General features: G+C 36.5%; 1 long non-coding RNA gene across 1 annotated transcript; it reads left to right on the plus strand.

Annotated features, from left to right (window-relative positions):
• The first annotated feature begins 12,123 nt into the window (after nucleotides 1-12,123).
• Nucleotides 12,124-18,479, plus strand: LOC113619306 (uncharacterized). Its single transcript, XR_003432339.1, has 3 exons — nucleotides 12,124-12,134; nucleotides 14,106-14,112; nucleotides 18,311-18,479. It is a non-coding gene; the product is annotated as an uncharacterized LOC113619306 (long non-coding RNA).
• The last annotated feature ends 3,144 nt before the right edge of the window (nucleotides 18,480-21,623 follow it).

The following is a 21,623-nucleotide window of genomic DNA, read 5'->3' on the forward strand; positions in this document are numbered from 1 at the left end:
CAGGAGTTTGATAATTATTAATTTATTTAGTTCTCATAACTATCATAGGAGTTAAGTGCTGCCGTTTTACACTTAAGAAAATGGGCATAGAAAGGTTAAGTATATTCTAAAAAAAAAAAAAAAATCAGTAGAAAAGCCAGGATTCGAGCCCAAACAATCTGGCTCAGTCATTTTCTTAAAAGCACTGATTTGCAGTCAAGACAGTAAAGGACACTCCTTTCCTCTTTAGAAGTAGATGATTCTGTTCACATACATCTACATCTAATTCTCATCAATTTCCAGCATTCATGCTAGCTTAGGGCCCCCCTACTAGAGAAAAAGAGAATGATTATTTAAAATATTTATTCACAAATAAAAGTTTACCTCTTGATGGCCTCTAGATTATAATATCAATAAAGTAATATTGTTAGGACTTTAAAACTTACATACTGTACAGCCAAATTTTACTAGATTCATTGAGTGTCTTTTTTCCAATTAAATATATCTGTTTTATAGACTTAAAAGTGTATTACATGCCAATTTAAATATTTATTGCGTGTGTATACAATCACAACCAGAACACTAACGAGAATTTTTAAAAAATATTATATAAGCGCATTTACAGAAAGGAGACAACTTTAATTTCTAATAAATTGTTTATAAAATAAACATACAAAAAAGCTCCATTAACTACATTAAAGGCTATGTCATCTTGGTGCCTTGAATAATATAAATGGAATCAGTAGATTTACCACATAATTTAAAATTAAATCAGTTGTGAATACATGATTTGAATATTAAGTTTGGGTATAATTGAATCAGTTTTTATTCTTATAACTAATATAGTTTCACAAAGTTATACAGGTCAAAATCAAAATATTTTAGTCAAGGTTTTTTTGTTTCTTTTTTTGCGCCAATTGCTCATATTAACTTAAACAGAACAAGGGATTCATTCAGAGAGTTTATAGAACTGTTGGGACGTCCTAAGCCAGAACAGCTACAGACAAGGCAGAATCTGGATTCCACTACTGGTCTGGGATGTGCTGGTTGATATAGGTCAGGAGTCCTATACAGGTATAGGTCTAGCAAACCCTGGAGACTTCAGCCAGGTACAGTGCTTTGATCAGCAGTGGAAATACTCTGACTCTTAACTCTTATTTCATGTTTGTATTAGTCAGCTAGGGCTGCCATAACACAATACCACAGACTTGGAGGCTTTAAACAACAGAAATTTATTTCTCACAGTTCTGAAAGCTGGAAGTCCAAGATCGAGGTGTTGACAGGGTTGGTTTTTTATTGAGGTCTCCTCCCATTATCTTCACATGGTCTCTCTTTTGTGTGTGGTCACCTCTAGTGTTTTTCAGTTTGTCTAAATTTCCTCTTATTATAAGGACACTAGTCAGATTGAATTTGGACCCACCCGAACTTCCTCATTTTAACTTAATCACCTCTTTAAAGGCCCTTACATTCTAGGGTACTGACGGCTTCAACATACAAACTGGGGGAGGGGAGGGCATAGTTCAGTGCATAATATTCAGTTATACGACCCAAAGTCCTGGGTAGGATTTTTGACCTATGTATGGATTTATTTTTTTAGCTTGTGCCAGATTTGGTCACATTCTTAAATGTTTTTTGGACAATTCAGGCTAAAGTATGTGTAAATTTTACAATTACATATTATAACCAATAAAGGGTATATTCTTTTCCATTTTTTTCAAATTAAGCATAGAAAATGATTTCTATTTGTATTGCTACGTAAGAGACTACCTGAAAAAAATAAATTACTACTTTTTATCGTTCTATGGGTTGATTGGACCTATCTGGGTAGTTCTCATTCAGGGCTCCCAAGTGGTTTTAGTCAGAAACCACAGGCTTGTGCTGGAGTCATCTGAAGGTATAACTGGGCTGGGGTCCAGATGGCTCTTCATTCACATGCCTGGCACTTAAGCAGGGATGGCTGGAATAGCTGGAGACTGACTGGCATCTCTTTCTTTCCATATTGCCTCTCCACATGACTAGTTTGGGCTTCCTCATAGAAAGGCAGCTCAGAAGAGTTAAACATCAGATATGACCACCAGCTTTACCCCATAAGCTTTCTAAGACACTCAGACAGAAACTGCAAAACTTCTACGACCTTGCTTCAGAAGTTGCTTTCACCACATTTTATTTATTACATAGGTCAGCCCAAATACAACCCAGGGGCTGGGGTGGGGAGGGGCATACAACAATGTGAATATCAGGGGCATAGTCCATTGGGAAGCCATTTTGGACACTAACTACAACACTTGTTTTATTCATAATAGGATTAACAATAACGATTTGCAATTAGATGGAGGGAAAGGGAAATTTCCTACTGATTATTTCCTGAAAAATACATCAGTAAGTATAGAATTCTCCATGGCATAAGTAGGTTTTAACTAGTTATTAAAATAAACTGAGTAGAAAGTTTAACTTTCTACTCAGAAAGAAGAAGATTTAAATCTTCTTTGTTGATAACAACAATATCCAATATAATCATTTGCACTGATGTATTACCAAAGTATTCCCTTGTAGGTGTTTTACATAAAGTAATCAACAGTCGCTAGTGTGTGGCCCATGAAGGCCTTCTACCCAATATGAACTGACAACAAACAACACATACCATTAGCAAGAAACCTAAATCTACTGTATTCGATTTTTTTTTTTTTTTTTTTTGCGGTACGCGGGCCTCTCACTGTTGTGGCCTCTCCCGTTATGGAGCACAGGCTCCAGACGCGTAGGCTCAGTGGCCATGGCTCATGGGCCCAGCCACTCTGCGGCATGTGGGATCTTCCTGGACCGGGGCACGAACCCGTGTCCCCTGCATCGGCAGGCGGACTCTCAACCACTGCACCACCAGGGAAGCCCTACTCTATTAGATTTTGAAATGAATTGTCTTATTATATCCTCATTGCAGTCTTTTGTAACAGCTATTATTCTTCTTTTATTGATGAGGAAGCAGATGAAAGAACAAGTGGAGATATTTTTTCTAGTTAACATAGCTAGTCAATGTCAGAGCTGGGATTTGATCTGTGTTTCACTGACTCTATATATTTAACTGTGTACCAAGTCTAGGCATCTTTAAGGTAAATCTACAACATGCTTTCTAACCAATCTACCATTTTCAGAATTAATCAAATGGGTAATTTAATAAAAATCCATGGGGGTAAGAAGATCTGACACTTGTACCAACAGACTGTCACTTGCCTTGCCAGTTATTGTTCAAGGGAACAGGAGCCTTGCCTTGGCAGTGACTTTGCTGAGACATGGAAGCAAGAGCTGGCAATTCTCTGACGCAAGCCAAAGTTAATGCTATCTCTTTTCTCTATAAACAATGGAGGAATATCATCATCTGAATAGTAGACAGGACAATATTTCTGTAATTGTTTTGAAGCATCACAGCGTCACATTTTCTCTTGCCATCAGTGATTTGACATGCTTTTAGTTACTGTGATATTAGTGATCTGAACACTTCTTTACATGTTAACTTAGTGTTTGCTGATCATGGTGAACACTACTAAAGGAAAAAGTATTTAATAAAGAGTTAATAAGCAAAGCCATGCAATACTAAGAACACTTCTCAAATTATATATCAAGAAGGCAACTCCAAAATCGAGTAAAAAATAAGAAATTACCTCAAATAGAATTTGAAACAAAAAATGCCGTTTAAATATTTTTTCAAGTATTAAACATAAAATCCTGGGGTAAGGTTGTATTGTCAATTTGAAGTTTTATTTTTATAGAATGATATAATCAAACTTTTAAAAAAGAGAATTACACTCCTACATTTTTGAAAAACCTACTTGAAGAGACAATCTGTTAATATAGATGATTATCTGAAAGCATAAAATATATACTATTTTCAATGAGCTGCTAACTCAGAGAGTACATGGATTACTTACTATGGTCTATTTGGAGGAAATACAATTGAAAACAAAATTTCCTCTCAACCCAGAAAACCTCTCCACAAAGGTAAAAGAGAAAGTATACAGTTTTGCTATTGAATGAGCATTAAACCAGAATGGGATGTGCATCACAGTCAATCTTCTGAGAGACTGCAAAGACAGAAAGAACTCTCGCTCTTTTATATAGCCGGGCAGATTCACCCATTACATACATGTTCTCAATTTAAATGATGACTGGTCCTCAAGAAGACTTGACAAAACCATTTGTCACACATAGTTCATCCTAAATTGACTTGGCAGTTGAGGTGATTATCTGTGTTGCCTAATTGATTTTATCCAGAGGAAAATAAACTTCTCATATTTTTCTGACAAGAGGTAATTTTAGAGTTAGGCACCTGCTGCAGTTAGGCTTCTATTATCCCACAGAAACAGACAGGTAAGGACAGCATCTTCTTTGATGATTACATTTTAAAGGGATGTTTCCCAGGTCCTGGAGAAAGACATTCCTGGGTCTTAAAGTTGACAAGAGGCTTATTTAACTTTTAAAAAGATTTGCTTACATTTCAAAGAGAGAAAGAAATAACTTACAATACAAGTTTTCTAAAGTAAATGCTCTAAGGAAAGGGTGAGGAAGGGGAAGGATTCTATTTCCTTATTTTTATCAGGGAGAATTAAACCTCTTATTTTTAATTTTTATTTGCCTTTACACTACTGTCTGTAACTGCTTCTGGTACTGAAAACAGTGAATCAATTTATGAAAGAAGACCCACATAGTGATTCTATGGGAATCAGGAATACTAGAAGCTATCTGAATTTTTAAAAGAACATATTTGATGCTTTAGATTTTATAATTGGAAAGTGATATTAGTTTTACGTTTAAAAGATATTAGTAGACAAGTCTTTGGAATTTACTTAAAATTATATTTTAAAAAGTACTATACAAAACAATACTATATTTATGTGGTGTTATTATTTTAAAATGCTTATCATTTTCAGTCTGTCCAATCCCTGACCTTTCAAAATAGTAATATTTATTGCATCCTGTGTCTAAGTAAGTCACTGGTGGAAATGATGCCCTCTCAAGTTATGTTGTTAACTTCCTTTTATAGGATATCTATAATTGCAATTTATTGATATGTTAACTAATTTTCATTGCTTAATATAGAAAAAATATATTTCCCCTTTTTTTTCAAACAATTTTTTTTGAAGTCCACAATTACCCCCATGAGAACTAGCAATTTTAGGAGGACTTTTTTTTGTTGTTTGTTTATTTTAATGACTTCATGAGATTTCTCTCAATAGCTGAATGAATAAAAAACAAAACTGCATTAAGCTTGAATATTGGGAGTTTGGCAAGGCTCCCCTCCATTAGTTAAGAGGCTTAATTCTATAAACATGTTTTTCATGCAAAAAAGTAGGATTCAAATAATCACTTCAGCAAAATGACAACTAGTAGATCTGAAGTTTGGGTTGACAATAGAGTGAGTGTACAGCTACTTTACACTCCATGATCAGGGATACCTCTGTGTGGGAGTGGACATTTAAGGTGAGGTTATCAGTGGAAAAGTCAGTGTGATGAACACTATCCTGATTTTCTTAGGCTGATGGTGGGGAATGTTGGCTACATTCTCAAACCTAGAAGAAATTCGAAATGCCTGTGCTGGATAGAATAGCGCCCTCCCAAAATTCATATCCACCTGACACTCAAAACCAATACCGTATATTAACGCATATATGTGGAACCTAGAAGAAATTCAAAATGCCTGTACTGGATAGAATAGTGCCCTCCCAAAATTCATGTCCACCTGAAAACTCAAAACAAATATCGTAGATTAACGCATATATGTGGAACCTAGAAAAATGGTACAGATGAACTGGTTTGCAGGGCAGAAATAGAGACACAGATGTAGAGAACAAACGTATGGACATCAAGGTGGGAAAGTGGCAGGGTGGTGGTGGTGGTGGTGGGATGAATTGGGCGATTGGGATTGACATGTATACACTGATGTGTATAAAATGGATGACTAATAAGAACGTGCTGTATAAAAAAAATAAAATTCAAAAAAATAATAATTGTAACAAAGTCAGTAAAGACTTAAAAAATAAAATGTGACCTAATGTGGAATTCAGTAATTAGTCAACATAGATTAGAGTGGGTCCTAATCCACTGACTGGTGTCCCTACCAGAAGAAAAAACAGAGACCAAGAGACAGGGGGAGAATGCCCTGTGATGAGAATGGAGTGATGTGTCTAAAAGCTAGGGAACACCAAGGATGCTAGCAACCCAAGAAGCTAGGAAAGAGGCATGGAACAGTTTGTCCCTCACTCACTCCAGAAGGAACCAACCCTCTTGACACCTTGATTTCAGCCTTCTGAACTTTAGAACTGTGAGAGAATACATGTATGTTATTTTAAACTACCCAGTTTGTCATAACTTGTTACAATAGCCCTAGGAAACGATACAATGTGCTGGCAAATGTTTTCTGTGAAGTGCCAGATAATAAATATTTTAGGTTTTATGGGTCACATAAGGTCACTGCTGCATATTATCCTTTGCTCTATTTTTATAACCCTTTAAATGTAAAAACCATTCTTAGCTCTGTGGACTATACACAGAGACCCTGGGCTAGATTTGACCCAGAGACCACAATTTGTCTCCCCTGCCTCATTCTCTCACTCCCTTGCTTTAGGAGAGAGATTACATGGTCAAATATAAGGATATAATCAAGTCTCTATATTAGGAAGTGAAGTAGAAGGGGTTGAATATAAACAAGCATGAGTTTGGAAAACTTTACTTAGTGCACATTTTGTTGGATTTTTTTCCCCTCACATTTATATTACACATGAAAGCAATGCCTTGTTCAGAGTCAAAGCTTAAGAAATGGAAAGCTATTGTTATTTTTATATCTATGTCTATCAGCGTAAGGCATAAACATTAGAGCACTGGCTCATAATGAAGGAAGTTTGAATTGCTAGAATGGTCAGAGGAGAGTCATGTTTGGACCATTTTTATTATCATCCCTTTGTTTTGCTTTCTGCAACACAATATGCATCTCTGTTCAGTGTTTGATTGGACCTTTTAACAACTTAGCTTAGCTACTCATGATAGAGAATAGGTGAGGGTATTTTTTCTAAGATGATTTTTTGGCCTATGAGGTAAAATTAATTTAAGCAATGCACTGACCCATTTAAGAGGTGTTATTGGTTGCTATAGGACTTGTCTTTGTTAGTGTTTTTGGTTTGGGGGAAAAGCCAAGCAGACATTCATAAATTCTTGAGGATCTGGATTATATATTTCATTACTCCACGGTGAAAACACAGAGATCACTAAGAAGAGTAAAAGGCTGAAGAAGGGGTCCTCAAGTATAAAGCCTTGTTATATCCTGAAGAGACTATCAATGGCCCTAGTTGACATCGGGATTAACAGAGATTACTGGTTTCCTACCTTTAGAGAAACTCAAGAAACTTTCTCCCCTCTCTTCACTCCTTGAAGAGGAGAGAACCTAGGACTCATATAGGCCATCTTTCTACCAGGTAGTGCTTTATCAGGAGTAGGATAAATACATTAATTTGGGGGCCAACTTTCCCTTTTGGGAGGTTGGCTTTACTACGCCTTACTTTTTCTTAGATCTTCTTGTCTAACTGTCAAGGTTCTACTGTGGGCAAAAGGAAAAGGCCCATCCCAAAAAATTCCTTTTGGCTCTTGTAGCTTACATAATGCACTGTGACAAGATAGAGTTTCCGTACGTAAGTCTGTCTTGAATATCAGTGTGATTTTTGTTCAGAGTATCCCCTCTGGATATCTTTCTCCAGATCTCGTGACTTCCATTTCTATTAATTATGTTTGGCTAGTTTCTCAAATTCAAATGATTAACAGAAAAGATTAAATCAGCTCTCATAAATTGCAAAAGCAAAATTTTTTGAAGTTAAGAGATTTAAATTCTGAATTTTCTTCTTATCACTTCATCCTTTCTTCCTTCTTTGCTTCACTGGTTGCTTACTAGTTAAAGGATTATGATAATCGAGTCAGTAAACTAGACTCCCTGCAGGAGTTATAGAAAAGGAAATTTTTCCCAGTTTAATGTACTCTGTAATGCCACTGTACATGGACAATGCAATCACAGTTTTAAAATAGTTACAAATTGATAAATACGATGTATTTAAAAGTTTCTATCAAAGGCCAATATTCATTTAGTTCAAAGCTCTCCATGTAGAAATATTTCTAACACCAGTTAAAATGAAACAAATTGACCAAAGGAAGATTTTCTCTACTTTTTAATTAATGTGTTTACTTATATTCTACCTTTTTCAAAGCAGATTTAAGAAGGCTCTGCAGATGACTTAACTCCTTTGCAGTGAAATGCATGAATATACAATATTGTTTTCCAGGCTTGAGTACAAAGGTGATATATAAAACTGAATACAAAAATTGAAACAAGATTGTTACATGGCTATTTAGATATGCTGTATTTATCTAATTAATTGTTAGGGAGAAATACTCTGAGTCAAAAATGAAGAAATAAACCTAATCCAACATTTTGTCTTTTTGGTAGATTTTTCTCAAATATGTTCTGCACAGGAATGTCTGGCTCTCAGATTTCTCAAGAGGAAATGGATTTCATAGCAGCCCTAAATAACTCATTCTAATACTTAAAAACCAACTGTCAGAAAATATTGGTTAAGCAAATTTGAAATCCATTCTGCTGCTCTCTCAGTTCAGTTCAGACTGAACTACGGAGAGACAAAACAACAGGACTGTACTGTTCATATAAAAATACTTGTTATAGGGCTTCCCTGATGGCGCAGTGGTTGAGAATCTGCCTGCCAATGCAGGGGACACAGGTTTGAGCCCTGGTCTGGGAAGATCCCACATGCCGCAGAGCAACCAGGCCCGTGAGCCACAACTACTGAGCTTGCGCGTTTGGAGCCTGTGCTCCGCAACAAGAGAGGCCGCAACAGTGAGAGGCCCGCGCACCACGATGAAGAGTGGCCCCCGCCTGCCGCAACTAGAGAAAGCCCTCGCACAGAAACGAAGACCCAACACGGCCACAAATAAATTAATTAATTAATTAAAATAAAAAATAATACTTGTTATATGCATGTATGCTGTACAAGTAATATAATTCCATCAACTCATGAGTCTCCAGATGCCCTGTGGGACATTGTGGGACATTGTGATGAATGAGGCCTCAGAAAATCTCCCTATGTGAGGAAGAATGTTTGTCAGAGCTAGGGACATAATTCCAGAGTCAGTATGAATATATGTATTAAACATTGCTCCAAAACATTATAGGGAAAAATAAGTGTGATCAATATTTATTCCTAAATTCTTTGTCACATTCATATATCACAATCACATTTCTGCAGTTCTACAATGCTGCCATTTGTTGAAATGCAATCCTTTTTAGCTTGAATATATATATTTTCTTTAACCTTTCCTTTATTACTTTGTGCTTATTTCTGTACACTCCATCTGTGGGTTTTTAAAACTATATATGTATAGTTTTATATATATATAGTGATATATATATATATATATCACTTTTTTATATATATAGTGATATATATATTTATATATATATAGTGATATATATGTGTGTGTGTGTATATATATATATATATCTCACTTGCTTGAGCACACAAAAATAAATGCAGCATTTTCATCCACTAACAAGGACTTGATGAGGGAGTTTTCAAAAACCAGAGAGCTCTTTAAGACAATATGTAATTAAAAGGTTGATTATTTAGTACACAGCCCAAGGAACATGGGGATTCTGAGAAGATGGAGATAAATGAGCACAATTTTCCTTTCTTTTCCTAATCCAGGTTGGCTGATTCAAAAAGTTGAACCTGGGAGCCATCCTTTTTACTCCATGTTTGGGAAAACAAGAATGTTATGGATGGGAAAAAAAATAAACAAATGAAGGCCTTTGAAACAAAACAGATCTGGGATTAAGATAATACTTTGACATTTAGCTAGATGGCTTTACACAAGTCAACTAAATGTATTATATCTTTTTAAAATCAGGATAGTGTTCTCTCATATGGTTTATTTAAAGACTGGAGGTAAACATCAAACACTATGTCTCTCATATAGAAGTTACTCAATACATAATAGCTACTAAAATTATTATAATTACTATGTAAGTCAGAAATAAACAAACTTTACCAACTCACAGTAACCTAAACTTTTACTTCTGAATAAAAGTATCTCTTTTCATCATGCACAAAATTTGTACCCATTTTGGAAACACACATGAATCAGGTAAGTTCCATGTCAGACAAAGATATGGTACTAATGGGTTTTTTAATTTATTCTCAGCAATGAAAAAAAAATAATAGAAGTCAGGCAGAATCAATACATTGAGAGTTCTGTGACAGCAATAATTTTTTTGTTCTGGACACTTTTGACAGGGGTATTTTAAATCTTAGTGAGTAGCATCCTTTAGAATTGCTTTTAGATTTCTGTAATGTGAACTGTATTGTAAGGATTCGGAATTTTTTTCCAAGAAAAAGAAGTAACTGTAAACCTGAAGAGATGTTTGACTTCTTGTCAGGTCAGGGGCTTCAAGGGAAGAATGGTGGTTCAGGGACAGAAATACTTGGCTGAAGTCTGCCTTTATATGATTTGAGTTTAATTAAATGAAACTGATGAATTATGCAATAAGGAAATGGCACTATGCTGTCAATGATTTAAAGCCAGAAATCCTTGTGTAGGAAAATGATAAAATTTCTCATAGTAGAAACACAGATATTAAGCCCTAACTTCTGCTCACCAATGTTAGTAAATTTACACAGAGTGATACATATTTTCCCACATTTTTAGGCAGTGAAGACACAGGTGTGCTAGATTTGTCCTAAGTCACCATTATCCCTAAGGATTCATTATTATTCTCCAGATTTTATACATGCACATTTTAAGGCAGGGTTTCCCTCAGATTTCAGAGTCACAGGGTATAAAGCAAAACTTATTTTTATGCCTCAGTGATTTCAATTAAATGGCCCAGCCATCTATGAATGTCCATTCCTCTCTGCCTTGGTGTAAGACAAGGATATGTGCTTAAGTATCACAGAATTCCTGTCCTCTGCTGGGGTGGGAGTAGCAGTCCAGCGAAAGGTGAATCAAAGCAAAAAATGGATGCCCCCTATTGACCGCCCCTGGAACATCTGATCTGTATATTTTACAATGAAAACGAATCTCTATACAAAACAGAAACAGACTCATAGATAAAGAAAACAAACTTATGGTTACAAAAGGTGAAAGGGATGGGGAGAGGGGTAAACTAGGAGTGTGCGATTAACAGATTCAAGCTACTATAAATAAAACAGATAAGCAACAAGGGTTTACTGTATAGTACAGAGAACTATATTCTGTATCTTGGAATATAGTTCAGATATATTCAGTATAATGGAAAATAATCTGAAAATATATATATATATATTGTGAATCAACTGTAATTATAAAAAAAGAGATTTTGTTTCAGTAGCTGAAAAGTGATCTCTAAACACTGTCAGATCATAGTCATGCTAGCTTCTGGGAAAGTTGAGGGGATGAGTTCATGTCAGGGCCAGCTTTCAGAAGCCAGGGAAGTTTAGATGCATGGTTTCTGTGTTTCCAAACGTCTAGAAAGTTGCTCTCCAGCAAGGGTCAGCAAACATGACCTGCAGGTCAAATTTGGCCCACTATCTTTTTTTATAAAGAAAGTTCTTTTCTTTTTTTTTTTTTGGAATTTGCAGGTTATTTGGAAAATCAACAAATGATCACATCTTTCTTCTCCCAAACATTTAAAAAAATCTTACCAATCCATGTTTCTCTCTATTTCAATATAGATAACAGTGGACATTCAGGCTTTGTTATATTCACAAAACATACAGAGTACAAAGCTTAGTAAACACAAAGAACACTGCTTGATTTATTTTCCCTGGTTAAGTGTGATTCGTGTTAAAAATCAAAGCCAAATTCTTATGAAACTATCATAAAATGTGGCCTAGTTCTCTTAAATAACTGCATTTTACAGTTGGCATTTCCATTTGACCTCTGGACCAAGCCAGGAGTGGCTCACGGGCCACTACAAATAAAACTCTAAAAACTAAGGGTAGGATTAAATAAAAACCTCATCCATCTTCTTCAGTCCAGAAACCAATGTGGTATATATTTGTCCTGAGCTAAACCTAGAATGTAACAAATCTCTTATTTGTAATCATAGCACAAACTTAAAAGTCTATAGAAGTGTAAGTAGATTTCCACAAAGATTCCTTCCTAGATGGCATTTTTGATATAATATGTGCTAGTCAAGGTATCATGTATTCCTTTAAGCCTCTACTTCGTTTCTAGTTCACCTGCTGTTCCATGTAAGAGGGATCATTATGCCTCATTTTCATGAAAGCAAGAAGCTAGGCAATATAATATCTTGAGATCATTTTCAGATCTGACAGGAATATGGGAGGCATTCATTGAAAATTAAGCCATGTCCTGGCTATTGTAAATAGAGCTGCAATGAACATTGTGGTACATGACTCATTTTGAATTATGGTTTTCTCAGGGTATATGACCAGTAGTGGGATTGCTGGGTCGTATGGTAGTTCTATTTTTACTTTTTAAAGAACCTCCATACTGTTCTCCATAGCGGCTGTATCAGTTTACATTCCCACCAACGGTGCAAGAGGGTTCCCTTTTCTCCACACCCTCTCCAGCATTTATTGTTTGTAGATTTTTAGATGATGGCCATAGTGGGAAGCAGCCGCAGAGCACATGGAGATCAGCTCCGTGCTTTGTGACCACCTAGAGGGGTGGGATAGGGAGGGTGGGAGGGAGGGAGACGCAAGAGGGAAGAGATATGGGGATATGTGTATATGTATAGCTGATTCACTTTGTTATAAAGCAGAAACTAACACACCATTGTAAAGCAATTATGCTCCAATAAAGATGTTAAAAATAATAAAAAGTAAAGGGAGAATTCTTTCAATAAACAAGCAAAAAAAAAAAAAGAAAAAGAAAATTAAGCCAGTCATCATTTTATTTTCACTCTGCAGAATAGAATATAAAAATTAGCAAATTCTGTATCCTGTTAAATCTCTGGAATTCTATCTGGGAGGTCTTGCTGCTGCCCTAATAAGGGAAAAAAACACATACAAACACACACACACACACACACACACACACACACACACTCTCACATACCCATACACACAATTAAGTTTGCTTACATGATTGATTGGGACTACTGATGTGAACATGTCAGTGTCAGAATTTTCTAATCCAACTTCCTAAAATACCAGTTCTGGCAGCCATGGAGATGTACCACTTGGATCTCCTATTATGAAGAAAGGTTTGTGTTCAGTGGTAAGGAATAATGTTTGCTGACAGCCTCCAGTTATTAACACCTTCAGGATCACCTCAGTTTTCAAGATGCAGCCACATTCTTCTTGGTTAGTCCCCAGACAATTACTGAGCATGGTGGAGACACGAAGACAATGTCATTTTCCTCCAATATGGGACCCTTAAGGAATTTTTGTTCCCGAGCTACCTGTGGTTTGGTGAAGACTAACATCTTCATCACAGTTTGTTGTTCTTTCTGTCCAATCTTACTACTTCTACATATTCCCCATTCATAAACATTACATGTCCAATATAACTCTTGTAATGCTAACTGTGCCTCAGCGTCTACTCCAACTACCTGAAAACACTGATGTTTGATGAGATATTAATATGGTTCTTGAATAAATAGTTCCATGGCCAAACAAGTTGATTCCACATAGATATGCACAAATGTGCATGAACAATATAGAATTTTTGTGGCAATTACACTTGTTTAATGTTGTTTCAATCTGCATTTCTAGACTTGTTTAAGAACATAGTGCTTTCTTACAAATTTTTCTTTCAATGTATCTATTGATTTTAATGTTCTACAGGTTTTGGTATATGTGATATAATGATGTTACAGAAACATTTTTTGATGTTGGAAAGAGGAAAAACTCTGTCCAATCCTTCTTCAAGTCACGTCCTACTCCCAAATTTTGCTTCTTCGAAAGAGTTAATGCAATTGGTAATATTCAATGATGACTACATGGTTCTCTTACTAGAGACCAGGGTCATTCAGAAATTAAAAGTCAGAGGCATAGAAGGTTCTTTCTCTTTCTTCTTTTACCCATACTCTTGTTGACCCTCATTTTTCTCTTGAGCTGTGTAAAGTACTGAGTTAGGATTGGGGTTTATGGTTTAAGGAGGTTTCATCATCCTTTAATCTGGGCTTCAATGAAGGTAGGCATACCAGAGAACTCTTCTGCTTGTGATGGGAGTAGGATTGGTGATAGGAGGACAGAGATCCAGCTAAAAATAATGCTAATTTGCTTTCCTTTGACATTGCCTCTTATTCATCTATCTCCTGATAGACTTTTTGGCCAAGAAGGATTTCAGACATTCCTTATCTCTCTGGCCATCTTCACATCACCAGAACTCACTCTGCATTCTAATACTTGGCCTGGTCAGCTTTGACATTTAGCTGCAGTCTGGATCTTACTCTAAGACATCTTTATTTTTCAACCAACTTTTTCCCGCACTCTTGTACTTATTCATATGGGAATGTTGACCCAGAGCAATAATAAGGGATATACTATGATAAAACTCTCAGTATATTTTATTAAGGGAAATGTGAAACTCAATGATATTTTCTGAGATTTGTATCATGGCTCTGGTGTATAAATCCTGAAAATGAATACTAAGAACAGAGATCTTATTAGAAATTCTTTTAGTACATCAGTATCTTGATTGGTATTTCAAATATGCCACCCCAGGGAAATCTCTATATAAGCTTATGAGATGGAAGGGAATATGAGAGTGACTCTAAAATATCCCTGTAGTCAGTAAATATCAGTTAAAATATTTTTGCATCTCTGTGTATTTGAGAACATCTAGCCCAATTTTCCTGCTGTGGGTACTACATGGTAATGTAATCCTATATAAGGGGTGCTAAGGTAATCCTCATAGACCTTGTAAGGAACCTATTAAGACAATCTTTACAGAGACATTATGCTTGTGATATGTGATATCAAATTAAGAAGTCAGAAAATCTGAATCAATTTCTAGCTCTACCTCATATTATCTATGAGAACTTGAGCTAGTGATTATACTTCTGAAGCTCAGTCTCTTCACTTGTGAAAACAGGAATCACGATGTCCTTATTTCACCATAGGAATGATAAGAACAACCAGATTTGAAAAGATATGGAAATTACTTTTTAAATGGGAAAGCACTATGAAAGTGAGAATGAAAAATCTCAGAATAAACCTTAGACAGAAGTATAAAGGAAGTAAGTTTTTGTTCTGGTCCTCAGATTTCATTGTAGATAGCCCAAACACTCCCTGGTAGTCTAAAATATCTATGGTTGTAGACCAGGTATGGTAAATATAATTCTAAGATGACCCCCGTGATCTCTGCCCTTTGGTAAGTGTCTTGTTTCTAGCCAATAGAATATAACAAAGGGAATGGGATGTAATTCTGTTGACAAAGCCAACAGAAAATATGTTATATGAAAAGGATGATGGTGACAGGACTACATTCCATTGATCTCATATTATACAAAACTCCCTCTATGCTAGTGGCTTTGAAGAAGCAAGTTGCCATGTTATGAAATGCCTATCAAGAATATCAAGTGGCAAGATTGCAGGGGACCTCAGGAGCTGATGGCCTCAGTCCTGCAACCAAAAGCAACTGAATTCTGCCAACAAGCACATGCTCTTGGAACAAGGTCCAGAACCTCAGATGAAACCACAGCGGTGGCCAATATTTTAATTGTAGCCTGCAGAACCCTAAGCGGAGGATCCCCTTAAACCATGTTCAGATTCCTGATCCATGAAAATATGAAGTAATAAATGTCTGTTGTTTTAAATCATAAAGTTTGTGGAAATCTGTTTTGTAGCCATGGAAAACTAATGCACCAGGTTATAGATCTTTCCTTTCACATTAAACTTAAACTGTCTGTTTTTCCAAAGCTAATCTGATTCATGAATTGACACTATGTTAATTGTTCAGTATTCTATTCTTCCTAGTTAATATACATGGATGGTTAATATACATATACAATAACTGTAAATGCTTTAACTTGATGGTTTTTAAAAGGAGTTACTCAGAGCATTAAAAAGATTTCAAGGAGGAGACTCCAGGTTATAGATGGGTGAGCTGATAGAAGAGGAACATGCAAAATAATTCCAGGTCTTGATATCTACTTCTGTGCTACAAATGTAGCAATTCCTTTAGGTGTACAAGTTAGAAATTACTTTTAAAAACAGTTATTCTTATAAAATATTTGAAAATGACCTTCTTAATTCAAAGCATTAATGAATGGTGTGGAGGTTGAGTGAAGGAAGGTGTCATCATAATTCCAGCTGCAAGTGTGTATAGATAATCGATAAGGAAAGAAAGGAGGAAGGGAAGGTAAGAAGGAGAGATTGAAACAATGCATGTAAAAACACTAGGCTCCTAATAGACACTTAAAGTGTTAGCATTTAAAACAATCTATTTTGTATATTTATGGAATTCTATACTGAAATTCATTCTCGTTCATTCTCATAATTTTGAGAAGCAAAAATATTTGTCTTTTTAAGGGGCAAATTGTAACCATATTAGCTCTTTTTTTTTTTAGTTTAAAGGTGCTAAATTCCAAGCATATTAATAATAGCCAATGGATAAAACATGAAATAAAACATGTTCCACTCTGTATACATAAAAAAGAAACCAGTGATAGGTGAATGAACTGTCCAACTTGTGATTCTTTAATGACTGCTCTGTTAGGCTTACACATGTGCTAAGACCAAGTGCCTTGACCACTGAACGCAGCACTCACTGAAAGACATATTCAAAGAGATGTAAATTTCCTTCTAATTCTTTGGGCTAAAGGGTGAATGCATTAGAAAGTTAAAGCAATTGAAGTAGTTCACTTGTACTCACTGAATTGAGACACTTTTAGAAAACAACTAGGTTTTTTTTTTTTTTTCTTGTGGTACGCGGGCCTCTCACTGTTGTGGCTTCTCCTGTTGCGGAGCACAGGCTCCAGACGCGCAGGCTCAGTGGCCATGGCTCATGGGCCCAGCCACTCCGTGGCATGTGAGATCTTCCCGGACCAGGGCACGAACCCGCGTCCCCTGCATCGGCAGGCAGACTCTCAACCACTGCGCCACGAGGGAAGCCCACAACTAGGTTTTAAATGGCAAAATGGAACTCAAGTTTCCATGAACACAGAGAAGCAATTCCTGGCCTGATAGCAGTGCACAAATATAAGGTAGCTCGGGAGATGGGTTGTGCTTTTTAAGTAAGTTCACACTCCAAACTCAGTGAACTCTGAACTCATAACATTTTATATTAGTTACAGGGCTGGAAATAGCAAAGCACTTTAATGTGTCAACTCCTTTTATCTCCAGCATGTCTATCTTGGTTATAACGCAAAGCTAAACACTGGCTTTTATCTAATATACTTGCCAGAATCTTCAACCTTTCCCTTTGACATCCTTGCTATTAAAAAGCCAGGAGCTTCAGCAAGTTGTAGACCTGTGGAAATACATTTTTTGCTATTCAATCAAGTATGGGAAGATTTTAAGATGTACTTGAGATGTACTTAAGCTCCTGAAAAGTAAATAGGGATTTTTTTTCTCTTATAGGCTTCTAAGTCCCAGATTTTATTTCCTATCTTTCCTAACTAAATTTTAAAATAAAACCATGGGAAAATGATTTTTGTCAGTGTTCATCACTGTACAAATTTTAGGAATCATTTAATTGGATCTTGTGTATCACTTGTATAAAAATTTTTATATACAATGTGGTAGGAAGGGAGGATGAAAAGGACAAAAGACTAGTCCAGTTTGACTAGGGAAACTGTATAGGTCACTGAATATGTTCATAACTCATTTTGAATATAAACAATTACATGCTCAATTATTTCTGTCCTAGAAAATCAGTAAGTAAAGGGAATTTCTATACAACATAAAAGTACTGAGTAGCTAGTAAATAACTAAATTAATAGGTTGATATGAGTAATCACATATAATTATGGTGGCCATGAGGATATAATGCTCAGTCATCTCTTTGAGAAAACCTATTGCAGAGAGTTTGTTGGCTGACAGTCTGCAGTTGATGCATCTAGGGATTTCTTGTTAATGCTCCCAGCCAATGATTGAGCACATTTGGGGTACTAGGGCTGGGTTATTTATGCCATCTGCTGAACCCCTCTAAAAAGCAATCTTGTTAGAGACCCACTGTTGTCCTGGATAATATTTTCTCAGATCAGCTGATCTCTTTTACCCTTTTGTGTCAGTAGAAACTCTGTATAAAGAACATGTGTGATTATAATATTGAACTTAAGGTCTAGACCTAAAGTTGTGCTTTTCTAACATTTCATGAAATAAACCTAAAATAGGGACTTCCCTGGCAGTCCAGTGGTTAAGACTTTGTCTTCCAATGCAGGGGGTGCGGGTTCAATCTGTTGGGGAGCTAAGACCACACATGACTCGTGCCAAAAATCTAAAACAACACAGAAGCAATATTGTAACAAATTCAATGAAGTCTTTAAAAATGGTCCACATCAAAAAAAACAAAACAAAAAAAACCCCTAAAATAGTAGCAGAGTTGGTGTTCTGGGCAGCTAATGACTTGGTGGCTGCTTTTATTGTTGTTCTTTGTTCGTTTTTCCTTTTTAATGCATAAATGATAAATCTTAGTATATCCTTAGTGGCAGGGAAACTGGACATGAGCTCAGCTAGGTGCTCTGTGGTGACCTAGATGAGTGGGATGGGGGTGGGTGTGGGAGGGAGGTCCACGAAGGAGGGGATATATGTATACATATAGTGGATTCACTTCTCGGTACAGCAGAAGCTAGCACAACATTGTAAAGCAACTATACTCCAATAAAAAAAATAAAAAAAGAAATAAGAGTGGCTTGGTGGTTCAACTAGAAAATAATATAAAATATTTTCTTACCGACTGTCAGTTCCTTCTGCAGTGTAATGGAGATCCCTGAAATGGATAGTTCTTTACGATACAATATTGGTTAGTCATTTTTCCTATAATCTTACATAGGTCAATGAGTGTCTTCACACTTTTTTTTTTCGGTACGTGGGCCTCTCACTGTTGTGGCCTCTCCAGTTGCGGAGCACAGGCTCTGGACGCGCAGGCCCAGCGGCCATGACTCACGGGCCCAGCCGCTCCGCGGCATGTGGGATCTTCCCGGACCGGGGCACGAACCCGTGTCCCCTGCATCGGCAGGTGGACTCTCAACCACTGCGCCACCAGGGAAGCCCACACACTTTTGATGCTTTAAATGATGATGACTTTCTTCAGAACTAGTATTAGTGGTACTTCTTTGGTGTTTAGGATTGCTTTTCACTTGAAATCAAAAGTGTCATTTATATTTGAACAGTCATTACCATAGTTCTGTTAAACATCATCCCAAAGAATTTTGTACAGATGGCATCTGTTGCATGAATACTAAGCAAAATCATATTGATTTCAGTTGCACTTTGCCTACTAGCATTTGCATCATAAATGTAGAGCTTAGATATCACACAATGCAAAAAGAGTGAACACACTGATGCTTCTGCTCCACCAAATGACAAACTCAACCGCTTCATTTACATTACTTTAGGTCTAGATAACTGAGTTGTTATGTCCTGAGAATATGAATCTCTTCATTTCTTGTGTTTATAGCCTTGAAATTGATATCTTAGATGTGAACAGGAAATTATGCTAATATGGGGTTAAATGATCATTTGTTAACTTGCTGGAATTTTAAGAAGAGGATTTGTTTGTCTATTGCATGTAAGCATGAATCTCCAGGTGTCTAAAACTCATATGTTAAAACTCATAGGTTCTTAAGTCACAGGGCATAGGCTTACCCCAGTGTTGTGACAACATGGCTCATCCCAGAAATTGCTACGTAAGGACAGCTTGCCCACAAAGTAGAATACAGTGATATGATAAATCCCGGAGAGTTTTGGGTTTGATGATGGTCAGAACCTTCACATTTTATTATGTTCATTTTTTATCAGTGTGCACTGTGTACTGAAAAAGAGTTGTAATACTTGAAAATAGGCACTTCTACATCCTTATAGCTTACTATCAGGAATAAGAATTAAGGCAGTCTTCATCAACCTGACTATACTATTTGTTCCAGAAAATCCTTGCTGAGAGATAAGATTACAGACCAGTAAATAATTTCATTAAATGCTTTACAAATTTCCCTTGAGTCTTATGCTTCCTTCAGTGTTCTAGGCCATAGTTTAAAGTTCTCAGGATAAGTTTGTTTTAGTGAGTAGAACAGAGAACCCCATGGTCTGTTTCCCCAGATGTATAGAAGTGGTACGTTGGTTACTCCAAGACACAGTTAAATATAATCTTCAGAAAACCTTGCTCCCATGTGCCTCTGTCAGCAGTGCTGTTGGAAGAAGGAGGCTCACATTCCAAACAGCCAAGGCATCAGTTGTATTTAGACAGCTCAGAAGCCACTTTTCCTGCTGTTTGGGGAATTGCTCATTTGGCTCGCTTCTTGGGGCTTATTGGTCTGGGCTTATTGGTCTCATAGCATTAACTGTTAAATGCCTTGTAGGTATCCTACCACACCCTTAAATATATACAAGTGGAGGGCCCCCCCATGGGATATTAATCACATACACACATAAACAACTTAAATAGCCTGAGAAAGCCCTAAAAGGTATTACCAGTGATAATGGATATGCAAATAGATCCCAGGGACACTTCCAGGGAGCTCTTACAAAGTCAGAGTACTGAAGCACTAAGCCCTCTCCAGCTGTAGACTGAAGAAGGCAATAGGAGAACTCTCACCAGTACCCCACACAACAGTTTTAGGTCAGTATCTTGAATCTGCTCGTGGGCCTATTAGCTCAAGAAGAAGTTACCAGCTTCAGGGTAAGGCTATTTAGTACATGCAATTATTATTCAGAAAAAAACTCCTTTGCATTAAAGAATAATACTAATATCTACCATTTATTGAGCATTTACTGTGAGAAAGGGACTCTTTCTGAATAAGTGCCTTACATTCTTTACCTTATATAAGTACAAAACTAAGCTGGCAATTTTGGTACAATTGTCTCCATTTTATGATCGAAGGCAGTGAGGCTCTCAGAGATCAAATAGTTTTGTAATATCAAAAAATTAGTAAGTGATGACCTGAAATGAGAACCTCATCATTCTGACTCCTGAGTTTTACTTATAACCAATGCATTATACTGATGAAACTGTCTTCTTCAAAGGCATATAGCCCCTGACTAGTGGATTTGGGTCTGTACAAATATGCGGATTTTCATTCATTGCTCAAGTAGCCAATGGCATATATTTTTTCTTGATGGTATTTATTCTGTGAAAAATTTCTCTGGTCCAGAAATACCAACCAACAGAATTATGTTGAATCACACAGTTCCTGACCTCTTAAGCCATGTCTTCTAGCATCTTGTCTATCCTCTCTGAATCTTGACTCTCATTTATTGGCTAGCAAATATATAATCTCCATTTCTCATCTCATGGTCTCTTTCAGTGGATTCCCAATTCTCACTAAGCAATACTAGAATTATTCCTCTAAAATGGACATTTGTCTGTTTCTCACTCAATCTCTATTCCCTCTTCTCTTTCCAAAGTGTAGCCAAATGCTTGTCTTGCAGCCGCTGCTTTTTGCATAGCCTATATATCTTTCAAAGCTGACCTCACTTTCAAGTACAGTT

This window comes from Aethalodelphis obliquidens, unplaced genomic scaffold (genome assembly GCF_003676395.1).
Source record: "Aethalodelphis obliquidens isolate GAN/ISIS:26980383/991018 unplaced genomic scaffold, ASM367639v1 scaffold6, whole genome shotgun sequence".
NCBI lineage: Eukaryota > Metazoa > Chordata > Mammalia > Artiodactyla > Delphinidae > Aethalodelphis > Aethalodelphis obliquidens.